The following is a 25,000-nucleotide window of genomic DNA, read 5'->3' on the forward strand; positions in this document are numbered from 1 at the left end:
TCCATCCAACCCTTAACGCCTCCCTCCCTCCCTCCTTATCCTTCCTCCCCAGCTCTGTCTATCATGTGCTTAGGATATGATCAGACTTTGCTCAGAGCGGCTGCAGCATGCACCAAATGCAGGCTTTTCCCCACAAAGTGCATGCCACCCCTCCTTCCCTCGTCCTTTTTTTTTCTTTTTTTTTTTTTGACTGGGATATTTGAGGGGGAATGTAGGACGACACGCTCAGAGCCAGCATGGGACGACTTCTTCTTCTTAACTCCCCTTTGTAGGAAGTAAGTACAACTTTTCCATAAGGCGAGACAATGTTGGAGACCTTTTTGTATGTGCATGTTCAACACTTATTTCAGTGGGGTGAAATGTGAAAGTTTGTGGTCGCAATTGTCTTATGAGTGGTTTACTCAAATGACTTTAATATGGAGTCAACATGAGGTTCTTTTTGGCATTTATATTGACAAGTCAATGGCATATCAACCCTTAAAAAAGTCCCATTTGTTTTACTATGTTGTCACAGAAAGGCGTCACGTGCCCTGTATTTGCTGACTTAAACTATTTTAGAAGAAAAGAGGAATCAAAAATACAATAAGATATAAAGTTTTATTCATGTTAGTTGACAAGAGTGCAGTAGTAAAAAAATGTGGCCTTTTCTATGAGTGGGAGGCCCATTTCGAAGCCTTAATGACTTGGCCTTCCTAATTAGATCCTTGGAGTGAAGTCTGCAGGGGGCAGAGTGGCCTTAAACACACACAAATATGGAAAACCACAAAATATGTGCTTGTATTTGTGCTTTGTGGACATTTTTTTTCATAATTTGTCGTGGAAAAAAAAAAAAAAATATATATATATATATATGTGTGTGTGTGTGTGTGTGTGTTTATATATGTATATATATATATATATATATATATGCTGTATATATACATACATATCTATATATATATAGATATGTATGTATATATATAGATAAATAGATATGTATGAACGTTATCTCAATAGTGCTTAGAAATAAGACTGTATTTATATATATGACCCACTCCAAACAACCGATCATGGCACAAACAAACACAAAAAGTCACCACACATGGTCACACGTAACACAACCTGCTCACTGAACTTTGTGGCTATTACAAAAAACGTCCAAGCGCCATAACAAAAATATTCTAAAATACACCCATTTAAATCCATTAAAATGCATGGTGAGAAACATGCTAAACTCTCTCCACACTTATCCATGTTTGCCGCATTTTAGGTGCTTATGTGTGTCTATATATATATATATGTATATATGTATATATATATATATATATATATATATATATATATATATATATATATATATATATATATATATATATATATATATATATGTATATGTATGTATGTACATATATATATATATATATATACATATATATATATATATGTATGTATGTATGAACATTATCTCAATAGTGCTTAGAAATAAGACTATTATCTCCTTATTGGAGTCACATGTGACTCATTTATGCACCTGCTTAGTAAGCTCTGCCCACCAGCGACACGCCACAAGAGGGACCTCGCAGAAAGTCGATCACGTGATCGATTGACGACTTGTCAATATTTCACACGCGTGCGATTATACACTTAAATATTGCGTCTCATAATTTTTTTAATTTTTTTATTAATGACGTCTTTAAAAGCGTGAGAAGTCAAACATGATTTCGACACACGTGCACGCACGAATCCCCACGTGATCAAGTTGCGTGCACTGACAGCGACGGTGCTGCGTTTACGGGAAATGGGACACGGCGTATTGTGGCGCGACCATTGTGGTCCGCGCTGCGGATGCGCGCGAAGAAATAGGACTCCATGGATTTTTTTTCTCTCTTTTCTCTAGCTGCAGCATGTGAGAGCTCTTATATTTTAAATAACAGCTGGGGATAGGTTGATGTTTTTAAAAATATATATATTATTATTATTTTCACAGAAATAAAAGCACCCACCGTTTTTGCAGAAAAGCAATAGAGACGCTGATCAGTTCAAAGAAAAAAGGAAAACCTTTTTTTTTGTTTGCCGATAAAGACGAAGGCGCTCTCTTCCCCACTCCGACGTGGACATGCTGCTCGGATTAGGAGGGAGGATGAGGATGAGGATGAGGATGAGGAGGTGGGGGTGTGATTTTGCCTTTTTTTTTTTATGACATCACTTCATTTACGTGGTCCATATGGCCTTTGACCTCTTCAGGGTTGGTCCATATTTTGGCCAGCCCCCCTCCTGCCCCTCCTCATGCTTTTTGGGGTTGCCCACCCCCCCCTTTTTTTTTTTTTTTTACTTCCACACAAGAGGAGCAATCCATGCTGGCTGCATCCTTTGGCTCCGAGGCAGCGAGGCATGGGCTCTGTAAATATACCTCTCCTCCACAGACAAAACAACAGCAACAAAAAAAAAACTCCTGTCTTCGTAATCCGAAACATTGGCATCGTAATTCCCGGTGTGCACTTTCCACGGCAAAAAAACTGGATCTCCCCCTCCACCGCCTCCACTATTCATCATCTCCTCCCTCCTCACACCTTCTGCGCGTCCCCGGCCTCACAGGATATCTATTGCTGCTCCACAACCATTTAATAGAGGCGAAAGAGCCTTTTGTGGGATTGGAGCTCATTTGCATTGCAGATGAGGGCCCCTGTGCAAGGATGACTACACTCCACAGCCCGCCTGGCTCCTCTACTCCCTAATTTCGCCTAATGTCACCTTCACTTGACATTAACATTGGGATTATAATTCTTTCCTTTTTTTTTTTTCCCCCCATCTGTGTATCATCCAGGATTTGCCGCGCTTTTTTTTTTTTGCAAATGGTGAAGAAAGGAAGCAAAAAGGGATGTTGTGAAATGTGTTTATTTGTAAGACGTGGAAAAGTTGCACACCACGAAGAGGAAGACGTGGATTATGGCAGAAGATTGGGAAGTGGGTTGTTATCTTTGGTTATCTAGCTGTATGAGTGTTCTGCTCGTCATAAAGCTAGATAACCGAAAGTAAAAACTACTTCCAGACTCAACGAGGACATGCACACTTTTTTTTTTTTTTTCTTAACTGCTTTAAATATGTATAAGACTTGTTTTGGAGTTATTTTTTTAGGTAACAATTGCTGATATGTTCATGATAGGGCTGTCCAAGCTTTTTGACTCGGGTGCCGCATTGGGCTAAACAAACTAAAAACTGGCTGCGTGAAAAGTAAAAGAGAAAAAAATATATATGTGTGTGTGTGTGTGTGTGTGTGTGTGTGTGTGTGTGTGTGTATATATATATATATACATTATATATACGTGTATGTATGTATGTGTGTGTGCGTGTGTGTGTGTAAGTACTGTATGTATATATATATATATATATATATATATATATACATATATATATATATATGTACGTATGTATGTATACACACATACAGCCTAAACATACATACATACACATATGTATGTATGTATGTATGTATGTGTGTATGTATGTATGTAGAACCACATACAGCCTATATATGTATATGTATATATATATATATATATATATATATAAAATTATATGTATATATAATTATATATATATATATATATATATGTATATATATTTATATACACACAAATATACATAAATGTATGTATTTATGTATTTATGTATATGTGTATATGTATATATATATATATATATATATATATATATATATATATATACACAAACCCCGTTTCCATGTGAGTAGGGAAATCAATCAATCAATCAATGTTTATTTATATAGCCCCAAATCACAAATGTCTCAAAGGACTGCACAAATCATTACGACTACAACATCCTCGGAAGAACCCACAAAAGGGCAAGGAAAACTCACACCCAGTGGGCAGGGAGAATTCACATCCAGTGGGACGCCAGTGACAATGCTGACTATGAGAAGCCTTGGAGAGGACCTCAGATGTGGGCAACCCCCCCCCCCTCTAGGGGACCGAAAGCAATGGATGTCGAGCGGGTCTAACATGATACTGTGAAAGTTCAATCCATAGTGGCTCCAAGACAGCAGCGAGAGTCCCGTCCACAGGAAACCATCTCAAGCGGATCAGCAGCGTAGAGATGTCCCCAACCGATACAGGCGAGCGGTCCATCCTGGGTCCCGACGAGCGGTCCATCCTGGGTCTCGACTCTGGACAGCCAGTACTTCATCCATGGTCATCGGACCGGACCCCCTCCACAAGGGAGGGGGGGACATAGGAGAAAGAAAAGAAGCGGCAGATCAACTGGTCTAAAAAGGAGGTCTATTTAAAGGCTAGAGTATACAGATGAGTTTTAAGGTGAGACTTAAATGCTTCTACTGAGGTAGCATCTCGAACTGTTACCGGGAGGGCATTCCAGAGTACTGGAGCCTGAACGGAAAACGCTCTATAGCCCGCAGACTTTTTTTGAGCTCTAGGAATCACTAATAAGCCGGAGTCTTTTGAACGCAGATTTCTTGCCGGGACATACGGTATAATACAATCGGCAAGATAGGCTGGAGCTAGACCGTGTAGTATTTTATACGTAAGTAGTAAAACCTTAAAGTCACATCTTAAGTGCACAGGAAGCCAGTGCAGGTGAGCCAGTACAGGCGTAATATGATCAAACTTTCTTGTTCTTGTCAAAAGTCTAGCAGCCGCATTTTGTACCAACTGTAATCTTTTAATGTTAGACATGGGGAGACCCGAAAATAATACGTTACAGTAATCGAGACGAGACGTAACAAACGCATGGATAATGATCTCGGCGTCTTTAGTGGACAAAATGGAGCGAATTTTAGCGATATTACGGAGATGAAAGAAGGCCGTTTTAGTAACGCTTTTAATGTGTGACTCAAAGGAGAGAGTTGGGTCGAAGATAATACCCAGATTTTTTACAGAGTCACCTTGTTTTATTATTTGGTTGTCAAATGTTAAAGTTGTATTATTAAATAGAGGTCGGTGTCTAGCAGGACCGATAATCAGCATTTCCGTTTTTTTGGCATTAAGTTGCAAAAAGTTAGCGGACATCCATTGTTTAATTTCATTAAGACACGCTTCCAACTGACTACAGTCCGGCGTGTTGGTCAGCTTTAGGGGCATGTAGAGTTGGGTGTCATCAGCATAACAGTGAAAGCTAATACCGTATTTGCGTATGATGTCACCCAGCGGCAGCATGTAGATGCTGAAGAGTACAGGGCCAAGGACCGAACCCTGGGGAACTCCACACGTTACCTTAACATAGTCCGAGGTCACACTGTTATAGGAGACGCACTGCATCCTATCAGTAAGATAAGAGTTAAACCATGACAGGGCTGAGTCCGACATACCAATTCGTATTTTGATACGCTCTAATAAAATATTATGATCGACGGTATCGAAAGCAGCGCTAAGATCGAGGAGCAGCAACATAGATGACGCATCAGAGTCCATCGGTAGCAATAGATCATTAGTCAATTTTGCGAGGGCTGTCTCAGTCGAGTGATTTGCCCTGAAACCGGATTGAAAGGTTTCACATAGATTGTTAAACGCTAAGTGCTCATTTAGCTGCTCTGCAACAATTTTTTCGAGGATTTTCGAAATAAAGGGAAGGTGAGACACCGGTCGGTAGTTTACCATGAGGTCAGGATCGAGGTTAGGTCTTTTAAGGAGAGGATGAATAACCGCTTTTTTGAATGCAACGGGAACAGTGCCCGAGGAAAGTGATAAGTTTATAATATTTAGTACTGATGGACCTAATAATAAAAAAAGCTCCTTGATAAGTTTCCCAGGAAGTGGGTCAAGTAAACATGTTGTTTGTTTTATTCCATTTACACGTTGTAACAATCCTTCTAATGTTATTTCATCAAAACGAGAGAAACTATTTTGGATATTTGCAGTATCCGCCGTATATACAATCGTATCAGTGTTACTATAACCCAGTTGTAGCTGGGACGCATTGTCTTTAATCTCCTTTCTAATAAGTTCAATTTTCTTATTAAAGAACTTCATAAAGTCATCTGCCGAATGGGTGTAGCTACTGGAAGGAGTCCCTTGTTGGGTTAGGGATGCTACTGTACTAAACAAAAATTTTGGATCGTTTTTATTAATGCGGATGAGATTTGAGTAATAATTAGTTTTAGCTAAGGTAAGCATGCGTTTATAAGTTATTAAACTATCACTCCATGCTTGATGGTGCACCTCAAGTTTAGTCGTGCGCCATTTGCGTTCCAGCTTTCTACATAATAATTTCTGAGCTCTAGTTTCTTCAGTAAACCATGGCGTACGCCTTTTTGGAGCCTTTTTTAACTTCAGCGGTGCTATACTATCAATGGTTTCGCGCAGGGCGTTGTTAAAGTTGTTAGTGAGGTTATCAATAGAGCCCACATACTTTGGGAACGGTGCCATTACCGAGGGCAGTAGGTCCGCAAGAGTCGTCGTTGTGGCAGCATTAATGTTGCGGCTGCTATAGCAGTTATTATTATTATTAGCTTGCCGAACATGAGTCTGAACTTCGAATTTTATAAGGTAATGATCGGACATTACTTTAGTATACGGGAGTATCATAACTTTGGAAACGGTGATACCTCTGACAAGCACTAGGTCTATCGTATTACCGCTGCGATGCGTCGGTTCATTTATTATTTGTGTAAGACCACAGCTATCAATTATAGTCTGGAGCGCCACGCACGGTGGGTCCAATGGGGTATTCATATGGATATTAAAGTCCCCCATTATAATTATATTATCGGCGTGCGTCACTAGATCAGCAACAAACTCTGAGAATTCACTAATAAAGTCCGAATAGGGCCCTGGGGGGCGGTAGATAACGGCCAGGCACAGAGGCAGAGGTGTGGCAGACTTCATAGAAAGCACCTCAAACGATTTATATTTATTATTTAAGTTAGGACTAAAGTTAAAGTTTTCGTTGTATATTAGTGCGACACCCCCTCCCCTTTTGAGGTGACGGGCAATATGCGCATTCGTATAGTTAGGAGGGGATGCCTCATTTATCGCAAAAAAGTCGTCTGGTTTAAGCCAGGTTTCGCTAAGACCGATGACGTTAAGGTTGTTGTCTCTAATGACCTCATTGACTAATAACGTTTTGGGAGACAAAGATCTGATGTTTAGAAAGCCCATATTATAGGTAGTGGGCTGTTTTAAGGAGTTGTTGATAAAATTATCCGTAGTAGCAATATTAATAATGTTGCGTTTATTATGCGCAGTGTACTTAAAATAATTACGACCATATCTAGGAATTGATATGACGGGAATTTTCAGATTGTCTACTTGGCGCTGCGATAAACTGAACGCATCATAATTTGCCACCTCAGTAGAACGCATGTCTAACTCTGACGTAGTCATAGACACAGTAGAAAAAACATTTTGTGAGTTGTGTATTATTCTACGAAAATTGCTATGTGTACAGGGATCATCCAGCCTGGCGCTGGCTAGTTCTAACTTAACTGACTCCATACCCAGGCTAGCAGGCTCTGTAATTGCCTGTGACCGGGCTTGCTCTAGTGCAGTTAGTCAAATGTGGCTCAATGCGAAGTCTATGTTCCGAGACAAGAGGATAGCGCCTTCCTGGTTAGGGTGAAGGCCGTCTCTCCTCAGCAAGCCAGGTTTGCCCCAGAAAGAGGGCCAATTATCAATAAACGTAAATCCCTGTTGTCTGCAGAAGCTATCCAGCCACTTGTTAAGAGAGACTAATCTGCTATATCTCTCATCATTGCCTCTCCCAGGCAGGGGGCCAGAGACAATTACTCGATGCCTGGACATCTTTCTGGCGAGATTACAAGCCCTGGCTATGTTTCTCTTTGTAATCTCTGATTGTCTCATCCTAACGTCATTGGAGCCAACGTGTATTACTATATTCGCATAACTAGTGGTGCGGTTAGCCTGCCGTACGTGTTTACTAGACCTGTTGCGAGTTAGCTCCCTAAGATTAGCTTCAATGTCAGGTGCTCTGCCCCCGGGAATACACTTAATTGTGGCTGGTTTGCTAAGCTTTATGTTTCAGGTGATGGAGTCCCCTATGACTAAAGTGTGGTGCCCGGTAGACTGGGGTGTAGGACTAGCTAAAGGGCTAAATCTATTATGCGTCTCAACCGGTACACTGTAGCTTGTAGGCCGGTTAGGGCTGCTACAAGCTGGGCTAGTTAGCTCGCTACAGCTAACGCTAGCAGATGTGTCCGCAACATCTAAAGTTACAAAATTACACTGCTCTAACTGGCGGACACGGCTCTCTAGCAAAGCCAACCTATCCATGAGTAAAGTGCACGAAGCGCAGGAAGCCATACTCACAGAAACTTTCCGTCGCCGAGTGGGGTGCCAGCTGTCTTCGGGAAGTGGTGGTCACGGTGGCGGGGGAGAAGCTTCCTTCAGACCGGCGCTGCCTTTCTCCGCTAGCCTCGTTAGCTTAGCAGCTAGCTAGCTGAGGGCGAAGTGGTGAGCCTTGTGTAAGATGCACATATAAACGGAATACAATGATTTGCAAATCATTTTCAACCCATATTCAGTTGAATATGCTACAAAGACAACATATTTGATGTTCAAACTGATAAACATTTTTTTTTTTGCAAATAATCAACTTTAGAATTTGATGCCAGCAACACGTGACAAAGAAGTTGGGAAAGGTGGCAATAAATACTGATAAAGTTGAGGAATGCTCATCAAACACTTATATGGAACATCCCACATGTGTGCAGGCTAATTGGGAACAGGTGGGTGCCATGATTGGGTATAAAAGCAGCTTAAATGAAATGCTAAGTAGTTCACAAACAAGGATGGGGTGAGGGTCACCACTTTGAAAGCAAATTGTCAAATAGTTTTAGAACAACATTTCTCAACGAGCTATTGCAAGGAATTTAGGGATTTTACCATCTACGGTCTGTAAAATCATCAAAAAGTTCAGAGAATCTGGAGAAATCACTGCACATAAGCGATGATATTACGGAATTTTTATCCCTCAGGCGGTACTGCATCAAAAACCAACATCAGTGTGTAAAGGATATAACCACATGGGCTCAGGAACACTTCATAAAACCACTGTCAGTAACTACAGTTGGTCGCTACATCTGTAAGTGCAAGTTAAAACTCTACTATACAAAGCTACACACATTTATCAACAATATCGTGAAACGCCGCCGGCTTGGATGGGCCTGAGCTCACCTAAGATGGACTGATGCAAAGTGGAAAGGTGTTCTGTGGACTGACGATTCCACATTTCAAATTATATTTGGAAACAGAGGACGTGGTGTCCTCCAGAACAAAGAGGAAAATAACCATTTGGATTATTATAGGCGCAAAGTTCAAAAGCCAGCATCTGTGATGGTATGGGGCTGTATTAGTGCCCAAGGCATGGGTAACTTACACATCTGTGAAGGCACCATTAATGCTGAAAGGTCCATACAGGTTTTGGAACAACATATGTTGTCATCCAAGCAACGTTATCATGGACGCCCACTGCTTATTTCAGCTAGACACGTGTTACAACAGCGTGGCTCCGTTAAAAAAAAGTGCATTTACTTTACTGGCCCGCCTGCAGTCCAGACCTGTCTCCCATCCAAAATGTGTGGCGCATTATGAAGCGTTAAATACGACAGCGGAGACCCCGGACTGTTGAACGACTGAAGCGCTACATGAAACAAGAATGGGAAATAATTCCACTTTCAAAGCTTCAACAATTAAGTTTCCTCAGTTCCCAAACGTTTATTGAGTGTTGTTAAAAAAAAGGTGATGTAACACAGTGGTGAATATGTCCTTTCCCAACTACTTTGGCACGTGTTGCAGCCATGAAATTCTAAGTTAATTATTATTTGCAAAAAAGAATACAGTTTAAGAGTTTGAACATTCAATATCTTGTCTTTGTAGTGCATTCAATTGGATATGGATTGAAAAGGATTTGCAAATCATTGTATTCCGTTTATATTTACATCTAGCACAATTTACCAACTTATATGGAAACGGGGTATATATATATATATATATATATATATATATATATATATATATATATATATATATATGAATGTATGTATGTGTATATATATTTATGTATGTATGTGTATATATGTTTGTATGTATGGATGTATATGTATGTATGTATGTACGTATGCATGTATTCGTATGTGTGTATATATATATATATATATATATATCCATCCATCCATCCATTTTCTACCGCTTATTCCCTTTTGGGGTGGCGGGGGGCGCTGGCGCCTATCTCAGCTACAATCGGGCGGAAGGCGGGGTACCCCCTGGACAAGTCGCCAGCTCATCGCAGGGCCAACACAGATAAACAGACAACATTCACACTCACATTCACACATTCACACACTAGGGCCCATTTAGTTTTGCCAATCAACCTATCCCCAGGTGCATGTCTTTGGAAGTGGGAGGAAGCCCACGCATTCACGGGGAGAACATTCAAACTCCACACAGAAATATCCCGAGCCTGGATTTGAACCCAGGACTGCAGGAACTTCGTATTGTGAGGCAGACGCACTAACCCCTCTGGCACTGTGATTGGATGTTAACTTTAACTCCTACAATGTTTACTTCTGTGACAACCTCCTTAAAGTTTTGTAATCAGTCACAGATGTCAAGCACCTAAAATGCGGCAAATATGGATTAAGTGTGGAGAGAGTTTAGCATGTTTCCCATCATGCATTGTAATGGATTTAAATGGGTGTATTTTAGAAAATGTTTTATGGCGCTTGGACGTTTTTTATAAAAGCCACTAAGTTCAGTGAGCAGGTTGTGTTACGTGTGACCATGTGTGGTGACTTTTTGTGTGTTTGTGTGTGCCATTATCGGTCGTTTGGAGTGGGTCATATCTATAAATGCGGTGCTGTGAGGATTCTATAGTGAGCCAACCCCTGGTTTAGGATATCCTACCCCAATTTATACTATAGTAGTGGTTCTCAAAAACATTTCATCAACACTTTGCTCCAAGTACCACCTTAATGACCTAAGCAAAGGTTTTATAATAAGTATATTTGATATTGTCGGCCACTGTAACATTATACACAGTTTGAACAGTTTCACTTTGTTTGAATATTTAATTAAGTGATTCTTTGGTGTATGAATAGATGGAGTACCATAGTTTGGGAATTACTGCTCTACAGATAATATAAGAGATGTAATGATAAACCATAGTTAAAGGCCTACTGAAATTAGATTTTCTTATTCAAACGGGAATAGCAGGTCCATTCTATGTGTCATACTTGATCATTTCCCGATATTGCCATATTTTTGCTGAAAGGATTTAGTAGAGAACATTGACGATAAAGGTCGCAACTTTTGGTCGCTATTAAAAAAGCCTTGCCTTTACTGGAAGTAGCAGACGATGTGCGCGTGACGTCACAGGTGTGAGGGCCCCTCACATCCTCACATTGTTTAGAAGGTGAGCCTCAAGCAGCAAGAGCCATTCGGACTGAGAAAGCGACGATTTCCCCATTAATTTGAGCGAGGATGAAAGATTTTTGGATCAGAAAAGTTAGAGTGAAGCGCAAAAAAAAAAAAAAAAAGCGACGGCCCCGGGCGGCAGCAGTGTGAGCGTTTCAGATGTAATTAGACACATTTCCTAGGATATTTCTGGACGATCCCTTATCTGTTTATTGTTTTAATAGTGTTGTAGTGAGATTGTAAAGTCATACCTCAAAGTCGGATGGCTGCGGTGAACGCCAGTGTCTTTGATGGAAGCCATGGAGGAGCCAAGCTTACAGCTGCCTTTTTTGACAGTTGCTGCAGGAGGAGGTCCAGTAATACACTGATGACTCCGGTAAGAGCCGACTTAATATCACAATTTTCCCATCCAAAAACATGCTGGTTGACGTAGAGAATCATGTTTGCTTGACCCGCTCTGTGTTAAAGCTTCACAACAAGCAAAGAAACACCGGCTGTGTTTTGGTTGCTAAATGCAGCTGCAATCCACCGCTTTCCACCATCAGCATTCTTCTTCATAGTCTCCATTATTAATTGAACGAATTGCAAAAGATTCAGCAACACAGGTGTCCAAATTACTGTTTAATTATGCGATGAAAAGAGACGACCTTTAGCCGTAAGTGGTGCTGGGCTAATATGTCCCGTCCAACCAATAACGTCAGAAACACGCGTCATCATTCCGCAACGTTTTCAACAAGAAACTCTGCGGGAAATTTAAAATTGTAATTTAGTAAACTAAAAAGGCCGTATTGGCATGTGTTGCAATGTTAATATTTCAGCATTGATGTATAAACTATCAGACTGCGTGGTCAGTAGTAGTGGGTTTCAGTAGGCCTTTAAGATTACCGTTTTAAATGAAAATGATCGCAAAACCGTGATTGATAACACTGGAATTCACTGCTGATTTACTGGAGAAGAAAGTTAGTGCGAGCTCGTATAAATGCTAACATGAACATAAGGGACATTGACGTCTTTCTCCGTTAAAAACAAAACGACATTCCCAAATCCAAACATGCAGGAACACGACTTAAAATATTCAATTGTGCACAATAATCCTACAAACTGTGCTCTCTTTGAGAGATCGGTCGATAATCCAGTCTCCATTGGCTTCCAGTTGAATTCCGCATTGAGTTTTAAGATTTTAGTTCTGACATTCCGTGCGTTGCATGGTGGGGCCCCTCAGTAAATCAGTGACTTGCTATGCCCCTACTCTTCAGGGCGCAGCCTACGGTCTTCAGGCCAGAGTCTTCTAAAGATCCCAAAAACTTATTTTAAAACCCGTGGAGACCTGGCATTCCAGGCTATAGCTCCCAGACTCTGGAACAACTTGCACCAGTCCTTCCTGTGCAACAAATCCAGTCGGGAAATTTCCTCACTCCTAAATATTCCAAAGTCAACTTCATTATAAGAAACGTGAAGAGTTTGGGAACAACAGCAACTCAACCACCAAGTGGTAGGTCACGTAAACTGACAGAGCGGGGTCAGCGGATGCTGCGCATAGTGCGAATACTTTCTGCACAGTCAGTTGCTACAAAGCTCCAAACTTCATGTGACTTTCCAATTAGCCCACATACAGTACGCAGAGAGCTTCAAGGATGGGGTTTGCATGGCCGAGCAGCTGCATCTAAAGCATACATCACCAAATCCAATGTAAAGCGTGGGATCCAGTGGTGTAAAGCACGTCGACATTGGACTCTAGAGTGAAGTGAAGTGAAGTAAATTATATTTATATAGCGCTTTTCTCTAGTGACTCAAAGCGCTTTACATAGTGAAACCCAATATCTAAGTTACATTTAAACCAGTGTGGGTGGCACTGGGAGCAGGTGGGTAAAGTGTCTTGCCCAAGGACACAACGGCAGTGACTAGGATGACGGAAGCGGGAATCGAACCTGCCGCTCTACCAACCGAGCTATGCCACCCCAGCAGTGGATATGTGTTCTCTGGAGTGATGAATGACACTTTTCCATCTGGCAATCTGATGGACCAGTCTGGGTTTGGAGGTTGCCAGGAGAACGCTACATTTCGGACTGCATTGTGCCGAGTGTGAAATTTGGTGGTGGAGGAATTATGGTTTGGGGTTGGTTTTTCAGGAGTTGAGCTTGGCCCCTTAGTTCCAGTGAAAGGAACTTTGAAGGCTCCAGGATACAAAAATATTTTGGTCAATTTCATGGGATGGCAGGTGGCCAAATACTTTTGACAATGTAGTGTATCTCTTCCCCCACACTTTCACACAGTAGCTGATGTATGGCAATAAGAGTGCACAATACAATATACGCATTGCCCTATAATCTAACCCATATTTTACCTTATTTAATATAAAAAATACTCTTAGACATCTTTTTCCGTACATGTGCAATGTGAGATTTCCATGTCAGACCGTCATCCAGTATCACTCAAGATAATAATAATAATAATGGATTAGATTTATATCGCGCTTTTCTATTGTTAGATACTCAAAGCGCTCACAGAGAAGTGGGAACCCATCATTCATTCACACCTGGTGGTGGTAAGCTACATCAGTAGCCACAGCTGCCCTGGGGTAGACTGACGGAAGCGTGGCTGCCAGTTTGCGCCTACGGCCCCTCCGACCACCACCAATCATTCATTCATCATTCATTCACCAGTGTGAGCGGCACCGGGGGCAAGGGTGAAATGTCCTGCCCAAGGACACAACGGCAGCGATTTGGATGTCAATAGGTAGGAAGCGAACCTGCAACCCTCAGGTTTATGGCACGGCCGCTCTACCCACTACGCCATGCCGCCCCAAGATCATGTACAAATCAAAGCGAAATAAGATAACATATTCAAACACTTAAATACAAACAATATGGCCAGAACAATATTACAATATGACATTTTTCTTATATTTTGTGGCTATTAATTAAATTAATTTAATTTTTTGAATAAAACTTGCTTATACGTGTGTATGAGTACTTTTTGAGCATATTCAATAATGAGTAGTAATAAATCATTTTGGTGACAATAACCGTGATATGAAAAGTTCATAATGCACTGACACACCTAAATTATATGTAATCCTGCACATTTCCCCCCAACATTAGTCACCAGGTTGGAGCATTTAGTTGAAAATCTATTGGTGACATTTCAAGTCTGGCATCCCCAAGCCAGGACTTGATAATTAGGACACACAAAGTGGAGAGTTAGGGGCGAGTGTGAGGAGGAGGGACATGGCAGAAGAGGGGGAGAGGGGACTCTATTTAGGAATGGGGGGGTCGGGGCCGCCTTAATTGATTCCGTTAACCGCAGTGCAGGAGATGTGAACGGCCGGACGATCCCATTCCCACGCTCGGTGGGGGCAAGTGGCAATGCCATGACCAGGCCCAATATGACAGGGCTTTTTTTTTTCCAAAGGGGGGGTCGGTGTGTGGGGGTTGTCATGAAAAGACGTCAAGTGCACCCCTACTCATCTGCGTCCCCAAAGAAAGAAGCGAACGCGGAGTAGACTAACGGTCTTTGAACGCCTCACGCCTGTGCCAGTTGTATGCAAAATGACGTCGCCATTATCTCAGCCAAGTGTGCACTTAAAGACACGCTACATGTCCTGTGTACGTCGCAGCTTCACTATATGCCCTTTCAATAGGCCGACATGGTCATTGTTGGGAATTGGACAGTGAGAGGTCTCTCTTCAGGGGCTTTGATCGCGTTTTAGGTATGTTATTATGGTACATTCTCAGTACACCTGCCCATTCTAATGGGATCCGTGAATAATCAAACAATCCATGAACAGGACTGTTGTACTTTGAAGTCTTGTAAAAAACTGCATTGCATCATATTTGTCATATCCTGTCTAGTTCATGTGGCTAAATAAGGTAACCAAGTATGACACGCATCTTTTAGCATAGCAAACTAATACAAATATAGACTGCACAAATTTACCAACAGCATTTTTTTCACAGCAAAATGCTGTAGTCAAACATTACCGTAACATTACAAACAATGATTTATGATACCTGTATATTTCACAGCAATAAACTGTTATTTCACGGTAAAATGTTGTATTACAAATGATCTTTTAACATGACAACAAATCACTTTAAAAAGGCTGACAATTTTCACCGCAATCAACTTTTATTTTGCGGTAAGTTTTTTTTAATAATCCAGTTCTTCTCAATTATTCTGTTACGTCCCCTCTCACCCCCCAGGAAGAAAAAAATGTCCCCCGCCCCATAAGTACACAAATAGACGTAAAGATCAATTAACAACATATATTAACTTTATTAACATTGTTTTTTGGTCCGTAAGAAAGATTTACAGTGCATAAATGTACCTGAATAATATATATATATATATACATATAATCATACATATATCTATATATATCTATATATATATATGTATGTGTGTATATATATATATATATATACATATGTGTATATATATATATATATATATATATATATATACATATATATATATATATACATATATTATATATATATATATATATATATATATACATATATATATATATACATATATATATATATATATATATATATATATATATATATATATATATATATATATATATATATATATATATAGGGCTGCGAATCTTTGGGTGTCCCACGATTCGATTCAATATCAATTCTTGGGGGTCGCGATTCGATTATATATCGATTTTTTTCGATTAAACGCGATTCTCGATTCAAAAACAATATTTTTCCGATTCAAAACGATTCTGTATTCATTCAATACATAGGATTTCAGCAGGATCTACCCCAGTCTGCTGACATGGTAGCAGAGTAGTAGATTTTTTTTAAAAAGCTTTTATATTTGTAAAGGACAATGTTTTATCAACTGATTGCAATAATGTAAATGTGTTTTAACTATTAAACAAACCAAAAATACGACTTATTTTATCTTTGTGAAAACATTGGACACAGTGTGTTGTCAAGCTTATGAGATGCGATGCAAGTGTAAGCCACTGTGACACTATGGTTCTTTTTTTATCCATCCATCCATCCATTTTCTACCGCTCATTCCCTTTCGGGGTCGCGGGGGGCGCTGGCGCCTATCTCAGCTACAATCCGGCGGAAGGCGGGGTACACCCTGGACAAGTCGCCACCTCATCGCAGGGCCAACACAGATAGACTGACAACATTCATACTCACATTCACACACTAGGGCCAATGTCTAATGACAATGTCAATGAGGGATTTTTAATCACTTCTATGCTGAAATTATAACTAATATTGATATTGTTGTTGATAATATTCATTTTTGTTTCACTGCTTTTGGTTTGTTCTGTGTTGTGTTTGTCTCCTCTTAATTGCTCTGTTTATTGCAGTTCTGAGTGTTGCTGGGTCAGGTTTGGTTTTGGAATTGGATTGAATTATTATGGTATTGCTGTGTAGTGGTTTGTTGGATTGATTAAAAAAAATATATGAGAAAAAAAATAGATAAAAAAAAAAAAGAGAATCGATTCTGAATCGCACAACATGAAAATCCTGATTCATATTCGAATCGATTTTTTTCCCATATATATATATATATATATATATATATATATATATATATATATATATATATATGTAGGTGTGGGAAAAAATCACAAGACTACTTCATCTCTACAGATCTGTTTCATGAGGGGTTCCCTCAAAAATCTCCTGATGATTGAGGGAACCCCTCATGAAACAGATCTGTAGAGATGAAGTAGTCTTGTGATTTTTTCCCACACCTACATATTGCGCTCTACCACGGTATCGAGCACTATTCTCCGGATAATCCAATCAAGACATATATATATATATATATATATATCTATATATATATCTTTAAACCATTAATATATTTTGACCGACTCAAGTAATTTCATACAGAATAATAAAATGAAATAAATGCAATAAGTACAAATTGATCAGTAACCCAGGAGCACATAATATTGGACATTTTAGCCTACAACAATTAAAAGAATAAAACAATGTATGTTTATTATTTTGCATTAGGGACGTCAGGTTAAATGGTTACAATGAGCACGTTTTAAAGTGCGCAGCTTTTCAAAGCGGAGGGCTTGAAGCATGAAGCTGCATGATACTGATAAAGCATGTTCATTCGCCCTCCCCCTGGCATCGCACTGCACCCCCCAGTGGGGGACCGGCCCATAATCTCAGAAGAAATGCTGTAATCACACTTTACCGTAACATTCCAGCAAAGGGCTGTAAAAATGACAGTACCCTTATATTTCACAGCAATCAAGTGTTCTTTCACAGCAAAACGCAGTAATCAAGCTTTACTGTAACGTTACATGCTTATATGTGACAGAAATTAACTCTTCTTTAACAGTAAAATGCAGTATTTTAAATTTTAAGGTAATTACAACAAATAACTTAATAAAATGGGATACCCTTATATTTCACAGCAACTAACTGTAGTTTCCCAGTAAAGTTAACAGCAAATTCAAACAGACTTGTCCCTTAAGGCAGGGGTCCCCAACCTTTTTTTGCACCAGAGACTGGTTTAATGTAGGCATTATTTTCACGGACCGGCCTTCCATTTGTGGCAGATAAATATAGCAAATAAGTGCATGAAAAATGAATACATGAACAAACTCATTAGTGGAATTATTGGGAGACCCCGGCCTTTTCCCTTTGCAAGAAAGCTCTCCATACATTTTAGTTTTTTTACTCGTTGTGGTTTTTAGTATCTGACGGGTTATAGGTGATACATCACATTCAAAGACTAAATCATGGATATATAATCAAGCTACAAATACTTGGCATTAGTTCCAATGTATTTCTGTGGATTTTAATTCCATTTTTATTTGCAATATTTCATACGTAGATACACTGTTAGCTTTTTTGGTGCAATTTTCCTTGCGTAAATACATCTGCTATTGCTAACTACTTGTGCAATAACACCAACACTTTAACTTACTAAGCCAAAGAATATGTGTATATTCTACCTTCAGCACAATTATTAAATGCGACAATTTAGCACTTTTCCATTTGCCTTATGTACTTTAACCACTATGGTCACTTTGTAGCTGATCTGTCCTAATCTTAGGTCATCAACCTGCTGCGGACTGCAGACGGATTCTAGCTTTTGGCTACATTTTGGGACCTTTAGATTTGATATGTTCATTAATGTGCATTGTCCCATGTAACAAAGATGTAACAAATACAGAAAATGGCGACTTTGTATCAGGAGTTATATAAATACATCGAAAAATCAAGCTTATTGGTGTGTCTGGTGGGACTGGCGAAAGTTAAAAATGAGGAAATGCGGTAAGGTTATAAGTTATTTCATGTCTCTGTGCGGCCCGGTGGCAAACGTCTCACGGACCGGTGCCGGTCCCCGAACCGGTGGTTGGGGATCACGGCCTTAAGGAGTTCTGTATGCTACATTGCTCATTAATGTACAATAGTTGTACATTAATGTACATATGTAACAGTATGCTGTTAAACTGAGAGATAAGAATAATAATAAGAAGAACAAGAATACTGTACAACGTTGTTTTGTAGTACTTTGGTTCCATGTATCATCAACACAAGAACATCCACTGTAATCAACTGTAAAATTCCAGATGTGTAAAGATATTTCACAGTAAATACCTGTATATTCTGTATATTGTACAGTATTTTGTATTTCTATAGTGTTTTGTATATTGTACAGGATTGCTTATTATTTTTATTGGATAGTAGTCTGTTTATTTCAGTTAGTTTGTTCATTTATTACCTCTTGTGTTATTTATTTCACCCCATATTTGTTCCTACAACCGCACCTTAAGTTGGAGTCTTTAATCTCGTTATATGCAAATATAATGACAATAAAGTCCATTCTATTCTATTCTATTCTATTCTAAATGTTACTGTGAAAGCAGTGCAATTATTTGCCAGTAATTTGCTGTAAGACTACAATGAAAATGTTTTTAGTGTTTTGTTACTTCTCCGACAGTGTGACCATGCACACAACCCCTTGGCTGCACACAGTCAGAATGTGTGGGTGTGCTTAATGAATTGTCCTGTGAACATGTTTGGGTTGCATCAGTGAAGTCGGTGCTATAATTGGATGACTTTCAAGGGGCGAAGCCCCTCTTAAAGATGGCCAGACTGTGTACTATGGGTTTTTTCCCCCCTCAAGTTATAGTCCATTCTTGTTTAACCAGCATATTTTATTTCATCGCACTGAGTCTTTGTCAGGTGCAGCCCATTTTGCATGCGGGTTTTTCCGGCTGAATTGGATTTGAACAGAATAATACTCCAAACATTTCCAAACTGTTTTGGAGGTGATTTACAAAAACAGGTTGTTTGCCCGAGTGAACATTCGAGGAAGTTGGCCTGAGCTGGGATGAATAAAACAAGTGTTATTGTCACTGGTTAATCCTAAATGTAGCTTTATGAAAGGGACTAGTGTTTAAAATGTATGCGTGTGCGTGTGCATGTGTGTGCAAGGGAGTGGGGGTGGTCACTTTATATGTGAGCCCACAGCTAGCTAAAACACGTACACCCGAGCATCTCGAGTGTTTTTTTTCACTTCAAATCCGGCCGTTTATCCTGATGGAATTATTTGCCTTTCATAGGGAGGGAGGATACATTTATATTGGATTTAAAGCCTCTAAAGATTCCTAAGGATTCGTGGAAAGTATATAAACACATCCTCATTTTAGTTTGATCAGTTTATTATGTATTTATTTATTTATATCGCATCCTGATGGAATTATTTGCCATTCATAGGGAGGGATGATAAATGTATATCTGATGTAAAGCCTGTAAAGATTCCTAAGGATTCATGAAAAGTATATATACATATCCACACGTTAGTTTGTTCAGTTTATTTTATTTATTTTTATTTATATCGCATCCTGATGGAATTATTTGCCGTTCATAGGGAGGCAGGAGACATGTACATTTGATTTAATGCCTGTAAAGATTCCTAAAGTTTCATGAAAAGTATATAAATATATCCTCACAATAGTTTGTTCAGTTTATTTTATTTATTTGTATTTATATCGCATCCTGATAGAATTATTTGCCATTCATAGGGATGGAGGAGACATGTATATTTGATTTAATGCCTGTAAAGATTCCTAAGGATTCATGAAAAGTACATAAACACATCCTCATATTAGTTTGATCAGTTTATTTTGTATTTATTTATTTATATCGCATCCGGATGGAACTACTGTATTTGCCATTCATAGGGAGGGAGGAGAAATGTATATCTGATTTAAAGCCTGTAAAGATTCCTAAGGATTCATGAAAAGTATATAAACACATCCTCATGTTAGTTTGATCAGTTTATTTCATATTTATTATTTATATCGCATCCTGATAGAATTATTTGCCATTCATAGGGAGGGAGGAGAAATTTATATTTGATTTAATACCTGTAAAGATTCCTAAGGATTCATGAAAAGTGTATAAACACATCCTCATGTTAGTTTGATCAGTTCATTTTGCATTTATTTATTTATATTGCATCCTGATGGAATTATTTGCCATTCATATGGAGGGAGGAGAAATGTATATCTGATTTACAGCCTGTAAAGGTTCCTAAGGACTCACGGAAAGTATATAAACACATCCGCACGTTAATTTGTTCAGTTTATTTTGTATTTTTTTATTCATATCGCATCCCGATGGAATTCTTTGCCGTTCTTAGGGAGGTTTGGAGACATGTATATTTGATTCAAAGCCTGTAAAGATTCCTAAGGATTCATTGAAAGTATACAAACACATCCTCATGTTAGTTTGATCAGTCATTTTTATTTTTTCATTTGTATCGCACATTTGGAAAACAACCCCTTTCGGCCAAAGTGCTGTCCAGACATAAGAAAAGGGGCACATAGTGTCACATTTACATTGTAACATGGAAATGTGAATACAATACAGTAGTAAAATATACCTTCAAAGATATGCAGAATATATCACCTCAAATATCAAAATGTAATAAATAAATAAAAAAAGGATAAAACAAGAAATAAAAACAACTAAGATATCCTGTCTAACTGGATTTGAATGCCAGGGAGTAAAATATGTTTAGATTTAACTTGACTCAGAGACTGGGATATAAAACACTTTTTTTCCATCTATATCGCCTGGCACTACTTGAAATAATTAGAGTTTTGCCCTCAGTTTTCTGACTCTTACTCCCTCACTTTGTAAACAATAACACAAATAATTTTGTAATAATAAGATCAACAACAGGACCGATCAACTTGTCACTTTAGTATCGTTCACATACTGATACTATAATGGATATCGGTAGTATCTAGATTAATCCTTCCTACTTCACAATGAAGCCTTAGCTTTTAAGTCGGTGTGTGTGTGACTTGCATGCTTAGCCATTCCTTCTCCTCTAGTCCTCCAGTGATAATGCTACATGGAAGAAACTTAGATCCCAGTTAGGGATTTCAGTTTTCGGACCTGTGATGTCATTGTGGTTTGTGCAGAGCATCGAGGCACCTGTGATTAAGAGTCCTAAAAATGAACCATCGGAGTCAGGATTAGCGTCTTAGAAGCGGCTTCGCACTGTGAATAGACGGCACGTTCGTTGCAGCTTGCGCTCAAATTGGAGCCGGTGTTCTGGCAAGACACCCACCCACCTGGAACTCATTTCTGTGGGTTATTGCTTGAGGGGAAAAAAAAGAAAATGTCAAAATTCTGTTTAATTGTATTTATGGACTACGTATGTTAAAAATCCGATAAACAAATATTCAAAAAAACAAAATAAAATTACACTTTAAAAAAAAATTGGGGTGCCAGTTCTATGATTAGCTGTATTCCTCCATAAATTAGATAAACAGATCTTATAAATGTCTATGTTACTTGTTCTATAGTCTGGGCCCTGCCACTGAAAAGGCTCGAGCTCCTGTCATTTTTAGCCTAGTTTTTTGGGGCAGCGAGGAGGAGCTGGTCTGAAGACCTCAGAGTCCTGATGAGACAATAAGGCTGCAGCAGCTCAGTAACATAGGGCGAGGCTTCTCAGTGTAGGCATTTAAAAACAATAAGTAACATTTTAAAATGAACTGTAAAAGTAACTGGGGTCCAGTGAAAGTACAGTTAAAAGACAAGCTTGTTGTTCAATGAATACTATTTATGGCACCTTGACAGTGTTTTTTTTTAAACATGCATTTATATTATTTAAGTATTACTTCTCCATCGCTGGCCCATTTTGATATATTTATAGATCCGGCTATGCACGCTAAAACGCGTTCTCCTCACCTAGTTGCATTGCTCAGCCCGTGGCCTACTTGCACGCTCGCAGCGCCACACGTGACTCGATTGGTAACAAAACCACGGCGACCATGGAAGGGACTTTCATATTCTTCCAATAGGAAATCAGCATATTTTATGCAAGCGCGCTCAAGGCTATTGTTTCCCCCCCCTCCGATCGCTCTATTCCTATATGCATTGTGAACACAAGGCGCTGTGGCGTGGACGTCATGTACCACGTCCTTGGCCACGCTCGCGACGCATATGAGTAGCTTTATTCCTGTGATGGCTTTATTATTTGTTACTTATGAAAACCCCTTTGCATTTTTTTTTTCTTTTTTTGCAAGGTTAGTCGCCAATTGAAAAAAAAAACGACTTTGTTGAGTCCAAAGACTGACTTAGGTCTCCTCGGATAGTGAGGCGACTTCACGTTGATGAAAGGGAACAATAGCGTGTGTCTCGTTCAACAACGTCTGTCTGTCTGGGCTTTGGCTTGGTCTCTCATGCTGGTTTTCTATATCTGTGTGTGTGTGTGTGTGTGTGTGTGTGTGTGTGTGTGTGTGTCTCCTGGACATGAACTTGAACTTGAGACAGGCAGCCAGACACCATCTGTGCACCAAAGCTAATGAATTCAGTGCATTCATGGCTGCGGAGCGAGCCTAGGCCACCGCCACCCATTAATGAGCAGATGACCCCTATAGTCTGAGTTAGCTCTTCATCACTAATATCATTCAACAATACCAGCTGCTGGTTGGAGGACTTTTTTTTTTTTTTTTGGCCCGGTTTGGATTCGCCATGCATAGTCATATTCATCGTTGTCTTAGTCTCGACAAAGCCGTTGTCGTGCACTGCCTGCTCTATTATTGGCGGCGACATGTTGAATTTGCATCCTTAATAATTGAGAGGGTTGCTTGAGTGTTTCTCCCTTGGAAAAAAAAAAAAAAAAAAATGCTAGTAAGTGAATGAGGCATAAAAACCTTAAACAAGCCGAGCACAATGTGCATTCCTGCAGGCCCTCCTCCTTCCTCCGGCTCAGGCTTCGGTCACAATCACATTCGCACACACGCATGCGTACACACAATACGGCTTTTCCCTCTGGTTGGTGTCGCCACGGCAACGGTAGGTGAGATCACCGTGCGCATGGCAGCATCAGCCCCTGCCAATGCAGGCCAGGTTCCCGCTTTGTGTGTGCGCTGAATTGTGTCGGCATGAAACCAGAATGCCACCCACCCCCCAGCCCCCTCCCTACCTGGCCTCGGTTCCATTGTCCAAAATATTCACATTTGCATTAGTCTCATTTAAGTTTTCTTGTAGTGAATCTACTGCACACAAAATGTGTCATGGCCAATCAGAAAGGCAGACATGCTTTGCAATAATCAATTGAAGGAGTCGACAGCGGTCGGGCCTCTTTAATGACATCATGCATGGCCACTTGAGCGTCTTGTTGCAAGCAGCGGGCATGCTGTGCTCTGCCATGCTGTATACGCTCATTCCCCCCTTCAAATGATCTAATGGCTAAGCATGGCCAACATGTCAGTCGGGCATCGCGTGCGTCATCTGTGTATTGTCCAAAAATAAATAAATAAATAAATGTTACTTATTTGGAGGTCATGAAGTTGTGTTTGACATAAATCACAACAAGCAGTTTCATTTACTGAGTGAAGCTCTGAACTATACAAGTGAGCTTCGGGTAATTTGCTACAATTGGAGCATTGGGTTTCCACCATTCTGATTGGCTACAGCAATACTAGATACATTTTTTTTGGTATTCTTATATTCTTTACACACTTGGAAAACAGTGTGATGTACATACATATACGAAAATATGCATTTGCCTCTCTATCAGGTATAATTGCGCCTTTGCAATTATGACAATACACTGTTTTATTTGACTGTCATACACAATTTGTCCATTATGATAATTCAAGTTGTACCTTTCACCCGAATATGACGTGCTTTGAGTTACTGTATGCACACGCAACATGAGATGGGAAACTAAAATCATGAATCCAAGTGGAATTTACAGTAATTTCAACATATCTAAATAGTCCTCATAAAGTTCAAACTTTGCATACAGTATATACTATGGATGCTTAAAGAATGCAATGTGTCAGGGCAACATCAGTATGGGAGTCATATTTTCTCTGACCTAATGATCTGCAATCAGGCTCAGTTCAGAAAAATTCAAAATATTAAGGTGTACAGTATTTTCTAAGTATACACTTCAACCATGCTCCTGATGCGTGCTGGTTAGCGCCTTGCATGGCAGCTCCCTTCATCAGTGTGTGAATGTGTGTGTGAATGGCTAAATGTGGAAGTAGTGTCAAAGCGCTTTGAGTACCTTGAAGGTAGAAAAGCGCTATTCAAGTACAACCCATTTATCATTTATATACATACACATAT

General features: G+C 39.6%; 1 long non-coding RNA gene across 2 annotated transcripts in view; it reads left to right on the forward strand.

Annotated features, from left to right (window-relative positions):
- Nucleotides 1-25,000, forward strand: part of LOC133556397 (uncharacterized) — a 121,936-nt gene that overhangs the window by 2,175 nt on the left and 94,761 nt on the right. Inside the window, exon 1 of one of the 2 annotated variants that reach the window (XR_009807511.1) lies at nt 1-275. This exon is cut by the window's left edge and continues 13 nt beyond it. The exons of the other annotated variant lie outside the window; for it this stretch is intronic. This is a non-coding gene — a long non-coding RNA (uncharacterized LOC133556397). The remainder of the gene's footprint in view (nt 276-25,000) is intronic. 2 annotated transcript variants of the gene reach the window in all.

Source organism: Nerophis ophidion, linkage group LG07 (assembly GCF_033978795.1).
Source record: "Nerophis ophidion isolate RoL-2023_Sa linkage group LG07, RoL_Noph_v1.0, whole genome shotgun sequence".
Classification (NCBI taxonomy): domain Eukaryota; kingdom Metazoa; phylum Chordata; class Actinopteri; order Syngnathiformes; family Syngnathidae; genus Nerophis; species Nerophis ophidion.